Here is a 24,589-nt window from a genome sequence, read left to right on the forward strand (position 1 = left end):
AAGTAATCGTCAAAGAGCTAAGCGTCAAGGCAAAGCACAGACCACAACAGCAATGAGGGTAAGTGGAGTTGTCCTCGAGCTTAATCTAATGTCACATCATGGAATGGGAGGGTGAAGGAGATGAAAGTCTCAAGATTCCCCTCACATCTGCTGGGGCACACAGTCAACTTACTGTTGCTTTGACGACGGGCTCCTGGTCGATAGTGGTAAAGCATACAACACAGCATCTGACACAGCATCTGACACAGCATCTGACGCGGCAGTTGATGCAGCAGTTGTCTTACGGGTTTACATACAATTGCGATATTCGGCTCGAGAAGGCAATTCGGACACAAGTTGCCAAAAGACATACTGTAGGACCTTCTTCTTTAGAACCTGTATGAGGGTCTGTTCAAGGACCAGTCTCTGACCAGAGTGTAGACCCTGTCTCGGTACCTTCCAGACCCCATCCCGTCACGACCTGCTTCAGGACCTGTAAGAGTACCTGTCTTAGGACCTTCCAAACCTCATCCCCATCAGGAGAACCTGTCTCAGGACCTCCTAGATATATCTCAGCACCAACTCAAGACTTAAATCCTTCTTATATCCCGTAGTTTAATCTGCACCAGGACCTGCCTACCTACCTTAACACCTGCACTCAGAACCAAAGGATCTAACTCTAGGACACACTGATGACATGATTAGGGATCTGCTCAGTGTATGAGGATCCACCAAGCGACCTTGCCTCATGATCCAACCCCGGGACTTGGCTCAAGACCTAATCAGGGACCTGACTCAGGGCTTTGGGGAACTAGCTTACGACATTCCCCATCCTCAAGATCTGACCGAGGACCTGAGTCAGGGCTTATCTTGGGGGGGAGGGGAATGGTTTTGTGGGCCACCCCACAAGGGAGGCAGGCGGCCCCAGATCAAGATAGGTCAGAACAGGTTCTCGCGACGTCAACTCCTGGACTTCATACTTCACGAGCTCCTTTGTCATCACGAAGAATCATCAGCTTTGTCAGGCGTTCGCGAGAAGCACAACGTCAGCAATTTGCATGAGACTTGCTTGGGGACGAGCGTGCCTACTTACAGTCGCACACATGCTTGCACAAGCCCACCTGGGTAAGTACACAAGTACACAATTGGGTATGTCTCGCGAACACGCATGTGTGTATATATATATATATATATATATATATATATATATATATATATATATATATATATATATATATATATATATATAACGACATAATGCAGTCCTTGGTCTCATCCCTTCCGTAAATATATCCGAAATCCGATGAAAGTGGATAATCTTCGAGTCTGAGGCTTTAGATACCTGATCCTTGGGTACGCTGATGAGGGAGGGTGGAAGGACCAGGGGAGGAGGTCATGGGAAAGCCTCACCTGGGAGAGTTTCCCTTGGGCGGGGTCATGTGAGGCTGCGTTGGAAGGTCTTATTATGCGAGAGTTGAGGTGGGAGAGAATTTCAAGGGATTTGGAGGGTTACTTTGGGGGTTCGTTTGGGAGGACCATTTTGGAGGGTCTTTTGGAGGCTCGGATAGAAAATCCACTTGGATGATTCATCTGGGACGAGGGTAAGGGGGGGGGGGGGGGGGGCTAGTCAGGGGAGTAATTTGGAAAGGTCATTATGCAAAGTGACTTCAAACTACCCTTGTGGGAAGGTCACATGATAGGGGTCAGGTCATCTCAGGAGTCACCGAGGGGTTCAGTTACGTCGCCCACATTGGCAGCATCGCCCTGGGAAGTGCCACGGGGTCATCCTTGAAGGTCAACTCGACGGGTCACCTGGCAGGGCCATAGGTCAGGGTCAGTTCGGAGGTCATCTGGGAGAGGTAAGGTGAAGAGTCGTAGATATGACATCCAAGAGACGAGGTATCAAAGGAAACGGAGTATAAGGGGATGAAGTGCAAGAGGCAAAGTCTAAGGGATTTAGGTCCAAGGGGTTGACTCCTGTGGGTGAAGGTCAAAGGGTCAATACGAAGGAGTGGAATACACACAAAGGTGATATTCAAAGAGATGAAGACAAAGAGTGACGTAAAAGGAGATGAAGCTCAAAGAGTGAGGAACAAGAGGGTCGAGTTGAAGAGTTTTAACACCAAAATGTTAAAATACAAAAAGATCGCTTTTTGAAAAAATAAAAAAAGGGGGTGGGGTTGAGGGCTTCCGACCGTGTGGGGGGGGGGGTGGAGGGTTTCCGACCGTGTAGGGGGGGGTGAGGGTGTGGGGGGGTGAGGGTTTCCGACCGTGTGGGGGGGGGTGAGGGTTTCCGACCGTGTGGGGGGGGTGAGGGTTTCCGACCGTGTAGGGGGGGTGAGGGTTTCCGACCGTGTGGGGGGGTGAGGGTTTCCGACCCTGAGTGTCACGACCCCCGCAAGCGAAGTCGTCAAGCTTGGGGGGTTCGTGAAGCCACCGAGACTCCTCCTCCACGGCTGTCAAAACATATCTCCCCCTGAGGCCCAAGCTCGAGGCAACTCCAGCTCTCCCGCGTCAGTGTAGATCCTCATATTGTTATTAGACTCTCAGTTCTCTTGTTCTCTCTACTGTATTCTGTAACCCACAGTTCCTTCAGTTCCCGTAGTTTTTGAATGGCTTCAGTAACGATCATATGTGGGCTGTTTCATCCGTGGGTCGGGTAGTAATAACCTTTCAAAAATGAAAACTGCCTGAGAACCGGTGCCCTAAGATGTGTAATCATGATTACGTATTTGTATAATTACCTACTTGCACTGCACGTGTGTGTGTGTGTGTGTGTGTGTGTGTGAGTGTGTGTGTGTGTGTAATTAATATTTTCTCTTAAATTTCTTAAACACAATAGCAACAAAAAAAAAGTTCTCGGGGATCTTGGCCTTTAAAGTACATGCTAAAAGCAACGCCACCTACGGCTGCGAACAACACAATAGACGCTTTTAGCGCTCCCCCTCTCCCTCGCCACCTTCCCCCAGACCAGCACTGTAACCAGGACGCGAAACTCGGCACATAAATAATATGAATATATCACATCGCCATCATCAGTGTGAGTTGCCGCCGTTCCTCTGTGTATTCCTGTCCATTAGCAGCTCTCAATTATTCACAGTTAGTGACGATTTATATTGCCCACGATAATGCCACTAATTCGTCTATATTCTATATTGGCGCAACGTGTTTTGTTTTTTCTTTTCAATGCGTCCCACAGCCCACATCATTGTATAATCATGAATTACCGGGGTAATCACAGGTGTTAGGTTGTGCTGATGAATCATTCATCAGTTCCAGAGTGATTTAGATGTTTGACGTACGATGAAAACAGTGTTTTGTAATCGACCCCATGATTTGAAAAATGAATCCTAAACAAGTATTATACACCTGTATATATTACCGTACTCCACTTATTCAAGGTTACATAGTGAGCGAAACTTCTTTATGAATGGAATAAAGGGAGAATGGACTATGAACTTTTGATAAAAAGGAATCAATACTTTCCCCACTCCTGACTGCAGACCAGAGTTTTTGATGATGATTGAGATGATGTATTCAATTGGATCCAAGTTAAAGTATCCAAGATTTTTCATTGATATATCCCTTAAGTTGGCAAATGAATCACTTTATAGAGTTAAACCTAAACCTCACCTTGACACCAAGGAACCTTTTAGATCTTCCTTTTCAGTAATAATTTCACTTGCTTCCCATGTTGCATAAATCCTTTTATGCATATGTTGCCTTCAGCAACAGCAATACTATAAAGAATATCTTAATCAGGAACCCACCAGAAAGTTCCACAGGATGTGTCTATAGAATACCTTGTAAAAATTGTGATATGTTTTATGTTGGGCAGACTGGGAAAGATCTTTCTGTTAGACTTAAGCAACATAGAGTATAAGAACAAGAATCAAATGTCTTGTTTAATTATGTTAAAAAGTATGATCATTGTATTGACTGGAGCAATGAGATCTCAGGTATTGACTAACTCCTGTACCACGTGAAATATCATTAAATCTTCTATTACCAAATACACAAAGAACTGTAACAAATATTCGTGAAGGTCTATACAAATTGGGTAGCTTCATTGTCAATAATATTTGTAAACAGTTCCCCTTTCTTGTTCACATGATAAATTTCATAATACGCTTGTTCCCAGACTTGAACGCAATCGACCCCCATTCAGGAAGTCACTTGTTTACCAAATAGCGTCCTAACTACGTCTCTTCGTTGTATATGAATTTGCTGTTTTATTTCTTTCCTGTACCTCCCCTGACAATGTCATCATTAAACAAAAGTGCACTTGGGAACATATAGTGTTTCATTTCCGGTAGACAAAAAGGAAGATATCACATAATGCCCTCCAACAGCAAGGACTCGAACCCCGCACCATTTGCGTGGTAGCTGGGAACGCTAAACGCTCGGCTATAATCACACTTAAAGGGAAAATGATTATTCGATTACTAGTAATTGAATACCCTTCGCCTCACGTCCATGAGCAACGGGGTCTAGACCGGTCAAATCCTGTCAGGTTCACATTAGCCAGCTGTCAGCCATTTTACAGAAATTACTGTCAAACGTGTATGTATGTGAACACGAATATAGTGCATATGAACGTGCACATTTCATGCAACAGATAATGCCCTCTAACAGCAAGGATTCGAACCCCTCACCATTTGCGTGAGGGGTTATCGTTCCCAGGTACCACGCGAATGGTGCGGGGTTCGAACCCTTGCCTCAGTGTTTAATGTAATCTGTGCGTTCATATGCACTATATTTGTGTGTGTGTGTGTGTGTGTGTATATATATATATATATATATATATATATATATATATATATATATATATATATATATATACATATATATATATATATATATATATATATATATATATATATATATATACATATATATATATATTTATTTATTTATTTTGCTTTGTTGCTGTCTCCCGCGTTAGCGAGGTAGCGCAAGGAAACAGACGAAAGAATGGCCCAACCCACCCACATACACATGTATATACATACACATCCACACACGCAAATATACATACCTATACATCTCAATGTACACATATATATACACACACAGACATATACATATATACACATGTACATAATTCATACCGTCTGCCTTTATTCATCCCCACCGCCACCTCGCCACACAGGGAATAACAACCCCCTCCCCCCTCATGCGTGCGAGGTAGCGCTAGGAAAAGACAACAAAGGCCCCATTGGTTCACACTCAGTCTCTAGCTGTCATGTAATAATGCACCGAAACCACATCTCCCTTTCTACATCAAGGCCCCACACAACTTTCCATGGTTTACCCAAGACGCTTCACATGCCCTGGTTCAATCCATTGACAGCACGTCGACCCCGGTATACCACATCGTTCCAATTCACTCTATTCCTTGCACGCCTTTCACCCTCCTGCATGTTCAGGCCCCGATCACTCAAAATCTTTTTCACTCCATATTTCCACCTCCAATTTGGTCTCCCACTTCTCCTCGTTCCCTCCACCTCTGACACATATATCCTCTTGGTCAATCTTTCCTCACTCATTCTCTCCATGTGACCAAACCATTTCAAAACACCCTCTTCTGCTTTCTCAACCACACTCTTTTTATTTCCACACATCTCTCTTACCCTTACATTACTTACTCGATCAAACCACCTCACACCACATATTGTCCTCAAACATCTCATTTCCAGCACATCCACCCTCCTGCGCGGAACTCTATCCATAGCCCACGCCTCGCAACCATACAACATTGTTGGAACCACTATTCCTTCAAACATACCCATTTTTGCTTTCCGAGAGAATGTTCTCGACTTCCACACATTCTTCATATATATAAATATATATATCTGTATATATATATATATATATATATATATATATATATATATATATATATATATATATATATATATATATATATTTATTTATTTATTTATTTTGCTTTGTCGCTGTCTCCCGCGTTAGCGAGGTAGCGCAAGGAAACAGACGAAAGGATGGCCCAACCCGCCCACATACACATGTATATACATACATGTCCACCCATGCACAATATACATACCTATACATCTCAATGTACACATATATATATACACACACAGACATATACATATATACACATGTACACAATTCATACTGTCTGCCTTTATTTGTTCCCATCGCCACCTCGCCACACATGGAATAACAACCCCCTCCCCCCTCATGTGTGCGAGGTAGCGCTAGGAAAAACACCAACGGCCCCATTCGTTCACACTCAGTCTCTAGCTGTCATGTAATAATGCACCGAAACCACAGCTCCCTTTCCACATCCAGGCCCCACACAACTTTGCATGGTTTACCCAAGACGCTTCACATGCCCTGGTTCAATCCATTGACAGCACGTCGACCCCGGTATACCACATCGTTCCAATTCACTCTATTCCTTGCCCGCCTTTCACCCTCCTGCATGTTCAGGCCCCGATCACTCAAAATCTTTTTCACTCCATCTTTCCACCTCCAATTTGGTCTCCCACTTCTCCTCGTTCCCTCCACCTCTGACGCATATATCCTCTTCGTCAATCTTTCCCCACTCATTCTCTCCATGTGACCAAACCATTTCAAAACACCCTCTTCTGCTTTCTCAACCACACTCTTTTCATTTCCACACATCTCTCTCACCCTTACATTACTTACCCGATCAAACCACCTCACACCACATATTGTCCTCAAACATCTCATTTCCAGCACATCCACCCTCCTGCGCCTAACTCTATCCATAGCCCACGCCTCGCAACCATACAACATTGTTGGAACCACTATTCCTTCAAACATACCCATCTTTGCTTTCCGAGATAACGTTCTCGACTTCCACACATTCTTCAAGGCTTCCAGAAGTTTCGCCCCCTCCCCCTCCCTATGATTCACTTCCGCTTCCATGGTTCCATCCGCTGCCAGATCCACTCCCAGATATCTAAAACACTTCACTTCCTCCAGCTTTTCTCCATTCAAACTTACCTTCCAATTGACTTGACCCTCAACCCTACTGTACCTAATAACCTTGCTCTTATTCACATTTACTCTTAACTTTCTTCTTTTACACACTTCACCAAACTCAGTCACCAGCTTCTGCAGTTTCTCACATGAATCAGCCACCAGCGCTGTATCATCAGCGAACAACAACTGACTCACTTCCCAAGCTCTCTCATCCACAACAGACTGCATACTTGCCCCTCTTTCCAAAACTCTTGCATTCACCTCCCTAACAACCCCATCCATAAACAAATTAAACAACCATGGAGACATCACACACCCCTGCCACAAACCTACATTCACTGAGAACCAACCACTTTCCTCTCTTCCTACACGTACACATGCCTTACATCCTCGATAAAAACTTTTCACTGCTTGTAACAACTTGCCTCCCACACCATATATTCTTAATACCTTCCACAGAGCATCTCTATCAACTCTATCATATGCCTTATATATATATATATATATATATATATTTTTTTTTTTTTTTTTTTTTTTTTTTTATACTTTGTCGCTGTCTCCCGCGTTTGCGAGGTAGCGCAAGGAAACAGACGAAAGAAATGGCCCAACCCCCCCCCCATACACATGTACATACACACGTCCACACACGCAAATATACATACCTACACAGCTTTCCATGGTTTACCCCAGACGCTTCACATGCCTTGATTCACTCCACTGACAGCACGTCAACCCCTGTATACCACATCGCTCCAATTCACTCTATTCCTTGCCCTCCTTACACCCTCCTGCATGTTCAGGCCCCGATCACACAAAATCTTTTTCACTCCATCTTTCCACCTCCAATTTGGTCTCCCTCTTCTCCTCGTTCCCTCCACCTCCGACACATATATCCTCTTGGTCAATCTTTCCTCACTCATTCTCTCCATGTGACCAAACCATTTCAAAACACCCTCTTCTGCTCTCTCAACCACGCTCTTTTTATTTCCACACATCTCTCTTACCCTTACGTTACTTACTCGATCAAACCACCTCACACCACACATTGTCCTCAAACATCTCATTTCCAGCACATCCATCCTCCTGCGCACAACTCTATCCATAGCCCACGCCTCGCAACCATACAACATTGTTGGAACCACTATTCCTTCAAACATACCCATTTTTGCTTTCCGAGATACTGTTCTCGACTTCCACACATTTTTCAAGGCTCCCAAAATTTTCGCCCCCTCCCCCACCCTATGATCCACTTCCGCTTCCATGGTTCCATCCGCTGACAGATCCACTCCCAGATATCTAAAACACTTCACTTCCTCCAGTTTTTCTCCATTCAAACTCACCTCCCAATTGACTTGACCCTCAACCCTACTGTACCTAATAACCTTGCTCTTATTCACATTTACTCTTAACTTTCTTCTTCCACACACTTTACCAAACTCAGTCACCAGCTTCTGCAGTTTCTCACATGAATCAGCCACCAGCGCTGTATCATCAGCGAACAACAACTGACTCACTTCCCAAGCTCTCTCATCCCCAACAGACTTCATACTTGCCCCTCTTTCCAGGACTCTTGCATTTACCTCCCTAACAACCCCATCCATAAACAAATTAAACAACCATGGAGACATCACACACCCCTGCCGCAAACCTACATTCACTGAGAACCAATCACTTTCCTCTCTTCCTACACGTACACATGCCTTACATCCTCGATAAAAACTTTTCACTGCTTCTAACAACTTGCCTCCCACACCATATATTCTTAATACCTTCCACAGAGCATCTCTATCAACTCTATCATATGCCTTCTCCAGATCCATAAATGCTACATACAAATCCATTTGCTTTTCTAAGTATTTCTCACATACATTCTTCAAAGCAAACACCTGATCCACACATCCTCTACCACTTCTGAAACCGCACTGCTCTTCCCCAATCTGATGCTCTGTACATGCCTTCACCCTCTCAATCAATACCCTCCCATATAATTTACCAGGAATACTCAACAAACTTATACCTCTGTAATTTGAGCACTCACTCTTATCCCCTTTGCCTTTGTACAATGGCACTATGCACGCATTCCGCCAATCCTCAGGCACCTCACCATGAGTCATACATACATTAAATAACCTTACCAACCAGTCAACAATACAGTCACCCCCTTTTTTAATAAATTCCACTGCAATACCATCCAAACCTGCTGCCTTGCCGGCTTTCATCTTCCGCAAAGCTTTTACTACCTCTTCTCTGTTTACCAAATCATTTTCCCTAACCCTCTCACTTTGCACACCACCTCGACCAAAACACCCTATATCTGCCACTCTGTCATCAGACACATTCAACAAACCTTCAAAATACTCATTCCATCTCCTTCTCACATCACCACTACTTGTTATCACCTCCCCATTTACGCCCTTCACTGAAGTTCCCATTTGCTCCCTTGTCTTACGCACCCTATTTACCTCCTTCCAGAACATCTTTTTATTCTCCCTAAAATTTACTGATAGTCTCTCACCCCAACTCTCATTTGCCCTTTTTTTCACCTCTTGCACCTTTCTCTTGACCTCCTGTCTCTTTCTTTTATACTTCTCCCACTCAATTGCATTTTTTCCCTGCAAAAATCGTCCAAATGCCTCTCTCTTCTCTTTCACTAATACTCTTACTTCTTCATCCCACCACTCACTACCCTTTCTAAACAGCCCACCTCCCACTCTTCTCATGCCACAAGCATCTTTTGCGCAATCCATCACCGATTCCCTAAACACATCCCATTCCTCCCCCACTCCCCTTACTTCCATTGTTCTCACCTTTTTCCATTCTGTACACAGTCTCTCCTGGTACTTCCCCACACAGGTCTCCTTCCCAAGCTCACTTACTCTCACCACCTTCTTCACCCCAACATTCACTCCTCTTTTCTGAAAACCCATACTAATCTTCACCTTAGCCTCCACAAGATAATGATCAGACATCCCTCCAGTTGCACCTCTCAGCACATTAACATCCAAAAGTCTCTCTTTCGCACGCCTGTCAATTAACACGTAATCCAATAACGCTCTCTGGCCATCTCTCCTACTTACATAAGTATACTTATGTATATCTCGCTTTTTAAACCAGGTATTCCCAATCATCAGTCCTTTTTCAGCACATAAATCTACAAGCTCTTCACCATTTCCATTTATAACACTGAACACCCCATGCATACCAATTATTCCCTCAACTGCCACATTACTCACCTTTGCATATATATATATATATATATATATATATATATATATATATATATATATATATATATATATATATATATATATTTTTTTTTTTTTTTTTTTTTTTTTTTTGCTTTGTCGCTGTCTCCCGCGTTTGCGAGGTAGCGCAAGGAAACAGACGAAAGAAATGGCCCAACCCACCCCCATACACATGTATATACATACGTCCACACACGCAAATATACATACCTACACAGCTTTCCATGGTTTACCCCATATATATATATATATATATATATATATATATATATATATATATATATATATATATATATATATCACTTCCTCCCAGAGGAGTACCTTCTGTACATCTATGGGGTTCCTGCAGCACCCACGAAGCCGAACCACGTTCATCGGGCGTGACCACAGTTCACAGTGCAGGGATGTTGCGAGTTTGTCTATGTGGGGAATATTGGGCATCTAAGCAGTACTTTGTCGTCTTTGGTGAGGAAGTACCGTCCTGAGCACGAAGGATCTCTCGATGTGGTAAGTATGTGTTTGTAGTACTGTAGGTACGGGTGATGCTCGGTGCGTAGACGGGAAAGTATAACTCGTGTATGTCTGGGGAGTGTGATATCAAGTGTGTGTGTATATCTAGTGGTGTGGAATTTAAGACAGAATTTAGATGGCAGTTTTTTAGTGCTTGCAGGGTCATTTTAGGGTGTATATATTTTGTCAGAGGTATATCTGCTGGAGGTAAGTATGTGAGTAAAAGTTACTGCTTTGCGAGAGAAGTGTAAGCTGTTCATTTCTATTTGGGGTCAAAAGTTAGTTATGTATGGTGTGGATGAGAAGGGTCTAGTGTTGTTGCATGGAACAGAGTCCCGAGCGTGTTATGGTGGGATTGCGTTGGTAGAGTCACTGTTTCACTGTATAGGTGTCGAGTTTTCGCTGTTGTTGGGTAGCTAGTGATTGCTCTAGGTGCTCTATTCTGTGTGGTCGGCAGCTTTGTTACATATGCTTTTGAGAGGGTGAACGACTACGAAGGTGAGGCATAGTTTAGGATGGAGTCTATGAAGTGCTTATAGAAGATACTAAGGCATTCCCTAAGCAGCAGTTCTTTCTGCAATCCTCTATTGTGTACCCACGTGACTTCCCATCGCCTCCAGAAAATCACAGTAGAAAAGTCCTCTCATAGGCAGACGACCTTACAATCACATCAGAACATCCCGGCACCACAAGAGCAAGAGCAAACATGCAACATTGCATTACAGGATTGTAACAATGGCTCACCCACAACAGGAGGTCTCCATCTCCACAAGTGTCTTCCACCACCCTTTCATCCTCAGGGAGAAACGAACCCAACTTGCACCCTCCCGTCACCTTGAATGGACATTCAGTCCCACTCAAGAAAACACCGGCTATTCTGGGCACCACATGCAGTATACACATGACACTCGCTCTCCCACCCCACGAGCATCAACACTAAAGCAACGTACAAAGTAAATGTCCTCGGAACTCTAACTGGTAGCGGGTAAAGACCAGAGAAGAATCCCTTAGTATGAGGGTTTTGAGGGACCCGAGGAGATATGTGGATGGAAAGATAGACACCTAATCAGGGACTGATCATGCAAGAGGGTGAGGGGCAAGCACGGCATAATCCGAATCGGTGAGATTAGATATAAAGGGAGACGTGCTGTCAAAAAGCTGAACCAAGGCATATGTAGCGGTCAGGGGGAACCAAGGGAAGGTCTGCCTGGGTTGACAATATAGTGAATGTATATAACTGGGGCCGCTCCACTACCTCGTTAAGGTGGAAACGGCGAACAAGTATGGCAAAAAATGACGATGGGATAATATATATATATATATATATATATATATATATATATATATATATATATATATATATATATATATATATATATATATATTTCATTATACTTAGTCGCAGTCTTCCGCGTTAGCGAGGTAACGCAAGGAAGCAGACGAAAGAATGGCCCACCCCAGCGACATACATATGTGTATACAGAAACAGACACACACACACGCACATATACATACCTATACATTTCAACGTATGCATACATATACATACACAGACATAAAGATATATACAGATGTACAAATTCATATTTTCTGCCTTCTTCCATTTTCGTCGCCACCCCGCCACACATGAAAAGCAGCAGCCCCCCCGCCACTGTGACCTTGCGAAATAAATAAATAAATATATATATATATATATATATATATATATATATATATATATATATATATACCTTACATGTATGTATATACATGTGTATGGGGGGGGTTGGGCCATTTCTTTCGTCTGTTTCCTTGCGCTACCTCGCAAACGCGGGAGACAGCGACAAAGTATAAAAAAAAAAAGAAAAAAAAAAAATATATATATATATATATATATATATATATATATATATATATATATATATATATATATATATGAGTGTATGTATGCATATATACATATATATAGAGGAGAAAGAATACTTCCCAAGCATTCCTCACGTGTCGTAGAAGGTGACTAAAGGGGACGGGAGCGGGGGGGGCTGGAAACCCTCCCTCCTTGTATTCTAAATTTCTAAAAGGGGAAACAGAAGAAGGAGTCACGCGGGGAGTGCTCATCCTCCTCGAAGGCTCAGATTGGGGTGTCTGAATGTGTGTGGATGTAACCAAGATGAGAAAAAAGGAGAGATAGGTAGTTTGTCTGAGGAAAGGAACCTGGATGTTTTGGCTCTGAGTGAAACGAAATTCAAGGGTAAAGGGGAAGAGTGGTTTGGGAATGTCTTGGGAGTAAAGTCAGGGGTTAGTGAGAGGACAAGAGCAAGGGAAGGAGTAGTACTACTCCTGAAACAGGAGTGGTGGGAGTATGTGGTAGAGTGCAAGAAAGTAAACTCTAGATTGATATGGGTAAAACTGAAAGTTGATGGAGAGAGATGGGTTATTATTGGTGCATATGCACCTGGGCATGAGAAAAAGGATCATAAGAGGCAAGTGTTTTGGGAGCAGCTGAGTGAGTGTGTTAGTAGTTTTGATACACGAGACCGGGTTATAGTGATGGGTGATTTGAATGCAAAGGTGAGTAATGTGGCAATTGAGGGAATGGTGTACATGGGGTGTTCAGTGTTGTAAATGGAAATGAAGAGCTCGTAGATTTATGTGCTGAAAAAGGACTGGTGATTGGGAATATCTGGTTTAAAAAGAGAGATATACATAAGTATACGTATGTAAGTAAGAGAGATGGCCAGAGAGCGTTATTGGATTGTGTTAATTGATAGGCGCGCGAAAGAGAGATTTTTGGATATTGATGTGCTGAGAGGTGCAACTGGAGGGATGTTTGATCATTATCTTGTGGAGGCGAAGGTGAAGATTTGTAGAGGTTTTCAGAAAAGAAGAGAATGTTGGGGTGAAAGAGTGGTGAGAGTAAGTGAGCTTGGGAAGGAGACTTGTATGAGGAAGTACCAGGAGAGACTGAGTACAAAATGGTAAAAGGTGAGAAATAAGGACATAAAGGGAGTGGGGGAGGAATGGGATGTATTTAGGGAAGCAGTGATGGCTTGCGCAAAAGATGCTTGTGGCATGAGAAGCGTGGGAGGTGGGTTGATTAGAAAGGGTAGTGAGTGGTAGGATGAAGAAGCAAGATTATTAGTGAAAGAGAAGAGAGGCATTTGGACGATTTTTGCATGGAAATAATGCAAATGACTGGGAGATGCATAAAAGAAAGAGACAGGAGGTCAAGAGAAAGGTGCAAATGGTGAGAAAGAAGGCAAATGAGAGTTGGGGTGAGAGAGTATCATAAATTTTAGGGAGAATAAAAAGATGTTTTGAAAGGAGGTAAATAAATGGCGTAAGACAAGGGAACAAATGGGAACTTCAGTGAAGGGGGCTAATGGGGAAGTGATAGGTTGTGGTGATGTGAGAAGGAGATGGAGTGAGTATTTTGAAGGTTTGTTGAATGTGTTTGATGATAGAGTGGCAGATATAGGGTGTTTTGGTCGAGGTGGTGTGCAAAGTGAGAGGGGTAGGGAGAATGATTTTGTAAACAGAGAAGAGGTAGTAAAAGCTTTGCGTAAGATGAAAGCCGGCAAGGCAGCGGGTTTGGATGGTATTGCAATGGAATTTATTAAAAAAGGGGGGTGACTGTATTATTGACTGGTTGGTAAGGTTATTTAATGTATGTATGTCTCATGGTGAGGTGCCTGAGGATTGGCGGAATGCCTGCATAGTGCCATTGTACAAAGGGGATAAAAATGAGTGCTCAAATTGCAGAAGTATAAGTTTGTTGAGTATTCCTGGGAAATTATGTGGGAGGGTGTTGATTGAGAGGGTGAAGGCATGTACAGAGCATCAGATTGGGGAAGAGCAGTGTGGTTTCAGAAGTGGTAGAGGATGTGTGGATCAGGTATTTGCTTTGAAGAATGTATGTGAGAAATACTTAAAAAAGCAAATGGATTTGTATGTAGCATTTATGGATCTGGAGAAGGCATATGATAGAGTTGATAGAGATGCTCTGTGGAAGGTATCAAGAATATATGGTGTGGGAGGCAAGTTGTTAGAAGCAGTGAAAATTTTTTATCGAGGATGTAAGGCATGTGTACGTGTAGGAAGAGAGGAAAATGATTGGTTCTCAGTGAATGAAGGTTTGCGGCAGGGGTGTGTGATGTCTCCATGGCTGTTTAATTAGTTTATGGATGGGGTTGTTAGGGAGGTGAATGCAAGAGTTTTGGAAAGAGGAGCAAGTATGCAATCTGTTGTGGATGAGAGAGTTTGAGAAGTGAGTCAGTTGTTGTTCGCTGATGATACAGCGCTGGTGGTTGATTCGTATGAGAAACTGCAGAAGCTGGTGACAGTTTGGTAAAGTGTGTGAAAGAAGAAAGCTGAGAGTAAATGTGAATAAGAGCAAGGTCATTAGGTACAGTAGGGTTGAGGGACAAGTCAATTGGGAGGTAAGTTTGAATGGAGAAAAACTGGAGTAAGTGAAGTGTTTTAGATATCTGGGAGTGGATTTGGCAGCGGATGGAACCATGGAAATGGAAGTGAATCATAGGGTGGGGGAGGGGGCGAAAATTCTGGGAGCGTTGAAAAATGTGTGGAAGTCGAGAACATTATCTCGGAAAGCAAAAATGGGTATGTTTGAAGGAATAGTGGTTCCAACAATGTTATATGGTTGCGAGGCGTGGGCTATGTATAGAATTGTGCGGAGGAGGGTGGATGTGCTGGAAATGAGATATTTAAGGACAATATGTGGTGTGAGATGGTTTGATCGAGTAAGTAGTAATAGGGTGAGAGATGTGTGGTAATAAAAAAAAGTGTGGTTGAGAGAGCAGAAGAGGGTGTTTTGAAATGGTTGGTCACATGGAGAGAATGAGTGAGGAAAGATTGACAAAGAGAATACATGTGTCAGCGGTGAAGGGAACGAGGAGAAGTGGGAGACCAAATTGGAGGTGGAAAAATGGAGTGAAAAAGATTTTGAGTGATCAGGGCCTGAACATGCAGGAGGGTGAAAGGCGTGCAAGGAATAGAGTGAATTGGAATGATGTGGTATACCGGGGTCGACGTGCTGTCAATGGATTGAATCAGGGCATGTGAAGCGTCTGGGGTAAGCCATGAAAAGTTCTGTGAGGCCTGGATGTGGAAAGAGAGCTGTGGTTTCGGTGCATTATTACATGAAAACTAGAGACTGAGTGTGAACGAGTGTGGCCTTTGTTGTTTTTTCCTAGCGCTGCCTCGCGCACATGAGGGGGGAGGGGGTTGTTATTTCATGTGTGGCGGGGTGGCGATGGAAATGAATAAGAGCAAACTGGTAATTATGTACATGTGTATATATGTATATGTCTGTGTGTGTATATATATGTATACGCTGAGGTGTATAGGTATGTACTTTTGCGTGTGTGGACGTGTATGTATATAAATGTGTATGTGGGTGGGTTGGGCCATTTCTTTCGTCTGTTTCCTTGCGCTACCTCGCTAACGCGGGAGACAGCGACAAAGCAAAATAAATAAATAGATAAACAAATATATATATATATATATATATATATATATATATATATATATATATATATATATATATATATATATATATATATACTGGAACAGGTGGATGACGAGGCCAACAACAACATCCATTATTTCAACCTAAACACGAGTTCCACCGATGCCAGGTTATTAAGGGACACAGGCCGCCCTGATCACAGGTCAGACACACAGCAGGTACTGCTGACCTTATACAGTGACGTGGGAGGGGAGAGGAGGGGAGACTGGTGACGTGGGAGGGGAGAGGAGGGGAGACTGGTGACGTGGGAGGGGCGAGGAGGGGAGACTGGTGACGTGGGAGGGGAGGGAAGGAGGACAACTGGTTAAAGCGTAATTAGGGAGAATTGTTGAACGTTCAAGGTGAACCAGTCTGGTCCTCACGTGCCTCCCACATACACTGTATACTGACGACACGTGTAGTCACGTGCAGTATGAGGTGTGACCACCACGTGCAGAGTGAGATGTGGCCACGTGCAGAGTGAGGTGTGGCCACCACGTGCTAGATGTAGTCTACAATAGACAGAGTTTAAGACACAGACTTATCGAGAGGCAAGGTGTAGAGAGATTTAGCAAGAGGGTGTAGTGTGTGTAGTGTACTGTATGAGGTTGAGTGTATAATATAAACTGAATGGAATACAGTATATACCGTTTAGTGTGTAGAGTGTATTTACAATATATACTGAGGGGTATAGGATGGATCACGGCCTTAGATACAATGGCTGGGATGGGAGTGAGTCAATCAGTTCATCTTGCTGGACCTTACTGAACCTGTGGTATTGTATTTTCCTCACAGACAACTGGTTGAATCTGTGGGCATCTCATGGTGTTGTATCCGACCAGATATTCTGTGATGCTGTCGCCAGACCGGGGATTCCACCCCGTGACCTGATGTGTGTGAATGACCACATAACCCTCTCCTCCTCGTCATATGATAAGGGACCTTGCAATTTATATCATCGATCAATCTATCCATCTATCTGTCTATTCAAAATTCAAAAATATCTACTAGTAATGCTGATGATAGTCTTGTCCATACAACAAAACATAGGGTGAAATGAAAATTGTTCTTAACTGCACACACACACACAGCCTGTGAGAGGCTTGGCTCTATCACTTCTGCAGATAAAACCAAAGTTCACAATAAACGAATTGGTAACAGCAGGAGCGGACCATCTACACTGAAAGTTGATGAAAACCAGATTGATTATTTCTCCTCTTTTATATATCTTGGTGTCTCAGTCCCATGTGCTGCAGCTGGTGTGCAAACACTATATCGACAATGCATAGCTAGACTCGAAGCTCTCCGAGCTGTCGCATGGTACAGTCTTACTAATGGTGCAAATATCAGAATTGTTAAAATGATGTAGTTAGCTTACATTAGGTCTTTAATAGCTTACCACGCACCAGTTTTGGTCCTACACAAAAGCAAAGGTATCAACAGACTTAATAAATGCAAAATGAAGTCTTTAGAATCATACTTGGTTGTCCGAAATCCACTAAAATACTCGACATGCAGAAAGAACTTGGTATTCCCAGTACTGAAGACAGAAAACTTGAAATCAATCATATGATGAGACAAACTTCTGCCTGATGATCCAGATAGTGTTGTCTCTAAAGAACTGTTGAACCATATACGCCATGGCACAAGTGAATCGAAATGTATCCAAATAACAGCCAACCACATGACAGTGTTTGGTGTACATGATTTGTACAGAATTAGGAAGCAACAGCATTTCCCGCCTCCCTGGCAGGTAACTCCCTTTGACGTCACTACACCATCTTAAGCACCCGATAACTAATTACTTATAATCTTCACCGTCAACACTGAGCCCAAACCAGTGTTCTTCAACATTTACAGAAACTTCAGATCGACAGTAACACAGCCCAGTGCATCATCTATACTGACGGTTCTCACGCCTCGCCTGCCACTGGGAGGGCAGGCAGTGCTGCCATTGTGATCCAGCCAAATGATAATAGATTAAAGAAAAAATTTTGAACAACTTATCGCTCTTAAGGTGGTAGAAATTACTGCCAGAGTCAAATAATCATCTCGAAGATAATCATCTTGAAGCACGAAGACGAGTTCAGATAAGCACAAGTAGAAACATTTTACACCACAGTGAAATATGTAAAGTAAAACGTATATGGAGACAGTAACGAGGCCAACAGATTTCAAGATGTAATTGCTAGACTAAGGCTAAGCTACAGGTACTATTAGCGCTTTGGCCTAACTAGAGATATTAACCGTGTGAACTGTAAAGTTTGTGGTCAAAGATTTGGACACAAACTATAACACTATGTCTTAGAATATGAAAAAATCGAGCTTTTTAGGGATAGATTTAAACAAACCCTGCAAGAAATGTCAACACCTTATTGTCGATAACAAGATACCTGAAATTTTAAGTCTGAATCCACTTTCTGCATCTAGTCGGTAAAACTTAGAATATGGAACTATGTAATGTAATGAAACTTACACAATGAATCCACTGTGTCACATCTTATGTAATATCAACCCATTGGGGTCTAGGACCCTTCCTCTGTGACCCCTTTTGCGCTACCGTTCACAGGATGAGCATGGGGTACACAATAAACTTGCCGGGGTTACCGGCATAGTCCCAACTATCATAACAACCACCACCTTGTTAAGCGTCCCTGGTTCTTTCACATGACGCTCACGTTATCAACAGTACAGTGGTGAAATGTCGACTGACTATTAGCGTGAGGAAATAAATACTCAGATATCTAATTTTGATGGAAATTAGATATCTAAATTTCCCTTAGTAAGTGAGGTAGAATCAGGAGCTGAGGTGTATCGAAGCCAGTACTATCATCACTGACCCCAGACGATGGGTGTAACAGAAAACAGGAAAAAAAAAGGTCATGTTGCGTTTTTCTACGTATGAGAAGCCTTTTCAGGACGTTCAAAGTAACAGTCCAAGTGTCGTTTAACCATCAGTAATACTAAGGCTGAGGAATATCGACTCGGATGGTAGTTGATTCAGGAAGTAAATACTATCGGCCATTAACTACATCATGAAGTCATCACGTACGATATCAGTGGCGAGATGATAACATGTCGGGTAACCCCGCTGACCACGACCCTGAACACGACAACACGACCCTTCAGTACCACGACAACACGACCCTGAACACGACAACACGACCCTTCAGTACCACGACAACACGACCCTTCAGTACCACGACCACACGACCCTTCAGTGTCATGACGTGGCTTACGAAACTCAGGTCATCGTATTCAAAGGTCGTGCCGTCGTAGTCAAGGGTCGTACTTCGCCGTGCTAACGGTCGTAACGTCGTATATTCAAGGTATTAAGGTAAAAGTTAACGTTCATCAACGGGTCAGCTTAGGTATATATTTACCAAGCAACCAATTTCCTCCTCGCCCTTACGCCATTTACCACCTCCCCCTCTTCCTCTCCCCCTACACTATCCAACATCACCGACCTCGGTCAAACCTCTACACACAGTCTTGGGAATGAATTGTTGACGTTCACGGATCCCAGACCAGAAAGATACACCTCACACATGACGCATCAAATGGACAAACAACCTTTCTAATACTCACGTGTGGTTCCCGGCAACCAGCACATGGAGGTAACACACTCGCCATTATCCACCGTCTGGACGTGACAACAAAAGTGACGACATTTGAACGAGCACTTACTTTGTCAAGGCCGCTGGGCGTCTCCCTCACTCTCTCTCAACTCGACGGCGTTGCTGGTGAATCCTCTGAGCAGTTTGGGTATAGCCATCACACACACACACACACACTCCACTCCCCCGGGGCCGACAGACGTGTATCCTTACGTTCGCAATTGCACTAATGAACGACCCGGTGAGGGTAGATCACCTCACGAACGCGACCATGGTACTGGTGTTAACTCGTACCGCGTCATCACCTCTGTAACAAAACTGGGCGACTAACCCCCTCCAAGTGTGGCAGGCGGGGGACTGGCCGGTGTAGGGGTGAGTTGGTCATGTTTCGAACGCTGGCTAATGAGGCAGTTTGGCTAAGACTTCGGTAAAAGAGTGCAGATATTTGCCTCTACTTTCATAAAGATCTAATCATTTTGCACAATTTTCATTCTTCTTTAATACTAATCATCTTTTGTTGCTGTTTTCATCATCTACTTCGACACTCTCCACCTCAGGCAACTAGTTGCTGAATGATGTCTTTTTAGAGACTGTAAAAATTTGGATTTATTTATCTGTTATGAGAGAAAATAGGGACAAATAAATGTGACACATTATGGAAATTAGTTTCTTTTCGTGATTTTCCAAATACGTGTGGCAAAGCGTTGATAAGTTAACTGCTACTTTTACTGTCATACTGTTATAAGATCAGCCATAGGACATCGCAACTTTGCTTCACCTTCGTCACCATACTGATGATTCTGTGTATTGAATCATAAACTTACCAAAGAGATAAGACGTATTTGGCGTCACGTAACGTTTGTAAGCTCCTGATTTGCACGTAACTGTAGTGGTTCGTGAATTCAGAGCAGTTGTCTACCTAGATTACGAGTCTATATGGACTTAACGCAGCGTCGAGAGAAATTACCCCTGTGGCATCGTTAGCTTGTTTACCTGATAGTTTGTTGTGATATTAAGGCATGGAATGGTTACCAAGTACTTCTTGAAGAATGTAGGAGACGGGTTTATTATATTCTCTCTCTCTCTCTCTCTCTCTCTCTCTCTCTCTCTCTCTCTCTCTCTCTCTCTCTCTCTCAGTTATGGGCAGAAAACCAAATGATATGGGATCATAGTTAACATGTTATAACAGTAGAAGCATTTCCCTTGCCGGACAGGAAGCATCTGGAGACTTAACTCGAATGTAACGATGAATCTAACTTTATCTTATCAACCAACACACTTTTCGTCATGACGTTCTAAGCCATGACGAAGATTAGCAATTAGCAGTAGTTCACTTGTCTGTCGAATTATGAGAAACGTCGAAATATCTAAGTGCATTTCATCTTCACTGAGCATTTATTCAAGTGCATTTCATCCTGAAAGAGCATTTATTTAAGTGAATTTCATCCATCTGTCGAAGTATGAGGAACGTCGAAGTATGAGGAACATGAGATCGTGGCCAAGAAATGACACTTGAATCCGGCAAGAGATAATACAACTCATAAACACAAGCAGCAATACAGCTGATACAAAGCAGTAACAACATTACTATAGTAATAATACAACTGGCATACAGCAGTAACAACATTACTACAGTAATAATACAACTGGCATACAGCAGCAAGAACATTACGTCTAGCTACTATACAACAGTAACAATACAACTGGTATATGGCATTGATAATACAGCATGAATACAGATGATATTCGATTGAATAAATACACCTAGTCGACAACAGTAACAATACAGGTGGTAAGATGGTCTTTATAGAGGAACAGCTTCATTATATAAAGTTCTTGTGGAGCTTTAGGATTTAAAAGTTCAGAAGCACACAGGAACTTTATGAATCCTCTCCATTTGCATATGAAATTCATATGCATATACACATGGTCTGGGAGACCATGAAAAGCATTCATATTTGTCAATAGAGTTCGAATCATATAACACAGTCTCAACGTACTTCATCGAATCCCCGACACATGCCTGTAGAAAACGGAAACATAAAGTCTCACGCCAAGCAACTTTGTGATCATATCCAGTCAGCGTACCAGTCCAGCCGCTCTCTCTCTCTCTCTCTCTCTCTCTCTCTCTCTCTCTCTCTCTCTCTCTCTCTCTCCAGAACATTCGGTCTGAGAACTTTTAAGATTTAGGAGAAGCCGTAATGAATTTGAGATCCTACCTATAGTGTTTACGATGAAATATAGCTATGATGACAGGGCTAGGAAGAAGCGCTCACTGACACGTCCTGCTTGATGAATCAAAGAGTATTCAACTCTGTTGAGAGAGAGAGAGAGAGAGAGAGAGAGAGAGAGAGAGAGAGAGAGAGAGAGAGAGAGAGAGAGAGAGAGAGAGAGAGAGAGAGAGAGAGAGAGAGAGGCAGAATGTAATATTCTCTCTCAGATTCCGTTTTCGTTGGGATGAGCTGTGGTGTGTGATGCTGGACTGGTCTGTGTGAGGTCTGGATGAAGCTGATGCTAATGTTCGTCCAGGAGGAGCCTTTGTACTGGTAATGACCACATTGTATACACCAGGTATCTCAGCTGAGTCTCATGTCATCTGATGTCACCTGAGTTTCAGTTCTCTGAATGTCGAATCGCGAGAACGTAGGGGTCACGTGAGTGACGAGGTCACATGATTGGTGTATTGCCTTTGTTTGATTTAACACCTGAATGGCAGGTGATCTGAGTTGCAGATTATCGAAGAACGTCTCTTCGTTGTATATCAAGTAACTGTCATATTTCTTTCTTGTATCTCCTCTGATGATGTGATTATTACACGAAAGTGCGCTTGGGAACTTATCGTGTTTCATTTCCCCATGGAATCATAGGAACATATTTGATCAAGCACTCATCTGTGATCCTTTACAATATTCCATACTACTATTGGCCATTTCCCGCATTAGCGAGGTAGCGTTAAGAACAGAGGACTGGGCCTTAGAGGGAATATCCTCACCTGGCCCCCTTTGTTCCTTCTTTTGAAAAATTAAAAAAAAACGAGAGGGGAGGATTTCCAGCCACCCGCTCCCCCCCCCTTTTAGTCGCCTTCTACGACACGCAGGGAATACGTGGGAAGTATTCTTTCTCCCCTATCCCCAGGGATATATATATATATATATATATATATATATATATATATATATATATATATATATATATATATATATATATATATATATATATATATATATATATATATATATATATCCTATCCTGAGCCAGGTACCCATTTTATCAACCAACAGCGGATGAACAGCTGGGTTGACTGTGGACCAAATGCCACAGCCAGGATTCAAACAACGATCTCGACCCTGGGCGGCCCGTGTATGCGTCACGGTCAGGAACGCTAACCACTACAGACCATGGGAGTCCATAAACACAAACGTTCAGTAACAATATGATTAGTTAACCATTATGCAACTTTCCGACCCCCGGCCTGTTATTCAGGATAATTAACACACGATATTGTGAGATCTCAACAAAATCTATATTCTGGGCAACCATTGACCATAATGCTATAGTTTTATTAAAGGAAAGAAAAACCCTTTTTTTTTTCAAAACTGAAAATTAATTTAATGAAGGGGTTTTATTTACCTCCTATTTACCTTATATATTACCAGAAGGTAGCCGGAGGAAGAGAGATAGACTATGATTAATTACGAAATACTTAATTACCTAAGATTTCTCCATTGTTGAATTACACGAATAGTTAAATGGAACACACACACACACACACACACAAACACACACACACACACACACACACACACACACACACACACACACACACACACGTCTGTACATAGATAACATCTGTATATTGGGATTACACTCCAATCCGAAATTCTGAATATATAAAAGTGAAAAAAAATGATACTTAAACGTTGAAAAATAATTTGATAAAGACCTTTGTGGTAGTTGATATTATTCTACTGGTCTTTAGATCAGTGTCTAGTTATGACTAATCACGACTAATTATGTGTATTAACGAGATGTTTAATTACTTCGAGAATGAATAACACCTAAATACAGCTTCTGTATTCAAGAACATGGTCCAGCAGGTCGGAGAGCACCCACATAATAATTTCTTTAAACATAATCGAAATGATGAAAATAAGTGTCTGAAATACCAAGTAAATAGTTAAACAATTTTATCGGACTAAAATTTCTCCTCTGAAAATTATTTACTAAAAGCTCCTGGTGAAGGATCTGCTTTGTTTTGAGATAACAAAGACTACATGGAAGATAACAAACATGGCCTGAAGAAGAGGAGAAAGCCTACCTACTTACGGAGGAACTTAACTAAGGACCAGAGTCGTTGTAACTGTTCAAGGAAGACGGTGTTTTAAGCAAGGAACCATTGCAACATAACGAACTTACTTATGTGCGTTCAAAAGCCATTTTTTCTTAAAGAGAATTTGAAAAAAAAAAAAATTCTTGTGACAAAAAAAAAATCCCTTTCATTGGAAGCTATTCATAGTGTAAAATATGCATCCATTAGATTAAAAGCTTATTTCTCCTTATAGATTAATAGAACAATACGTTGTTCAGTGTGCTGAGTGCTTTTAATTAAAAGTTAATGAAATAACAAACACGGCGAATTACGAAAGCAATTTAGCGTTAATCAAAAATGAAAATGCATCCAATAACCTGAAAAGCATATATCTGAAAATAGAAAAAAATTCACAGAGTATATTACACACACACACACACACACA

General features: G+C 42.3%; 1 protein-coding gene across 1 annotated transcript in view; it reads right to left on the reverse strand.

The window, feature by feature from the left end:
• The window catches only part of LOC139750100 (uncharacterized), a 369,373-nt gene extending 349,203 nt beyond the window's left edge, over positions 1 to 20,170 (reverse strand). The window contains exon 1 of the mRNA XM_071664440.1: positions 19,906 to 20,170. The gene's annotated coding sequence lies outside the window, so the exon portion shown is untranslated. The remainder of the gene's footprint in view (positions 1 to 19,905) is intronic.
• Between the last annotated feature and the right edge of the window lie 4,419 nt (positions 20,171 to 24,589).

This window comes from Panulirus ornatus, chromosome 9, assembly GCF_036320965.1.
Source record: "Panulirus ornatus isolate Po-2019 chromosome 9, ASM3632096v1, whole genome shotgun sequence".
NCBI classification, from domain to species: Eukaryota; Metazoa; Arthropoda; class Malacostraca; order Decapoda; family Palinuridae; genus Panulirus; species Panulirus ornatus.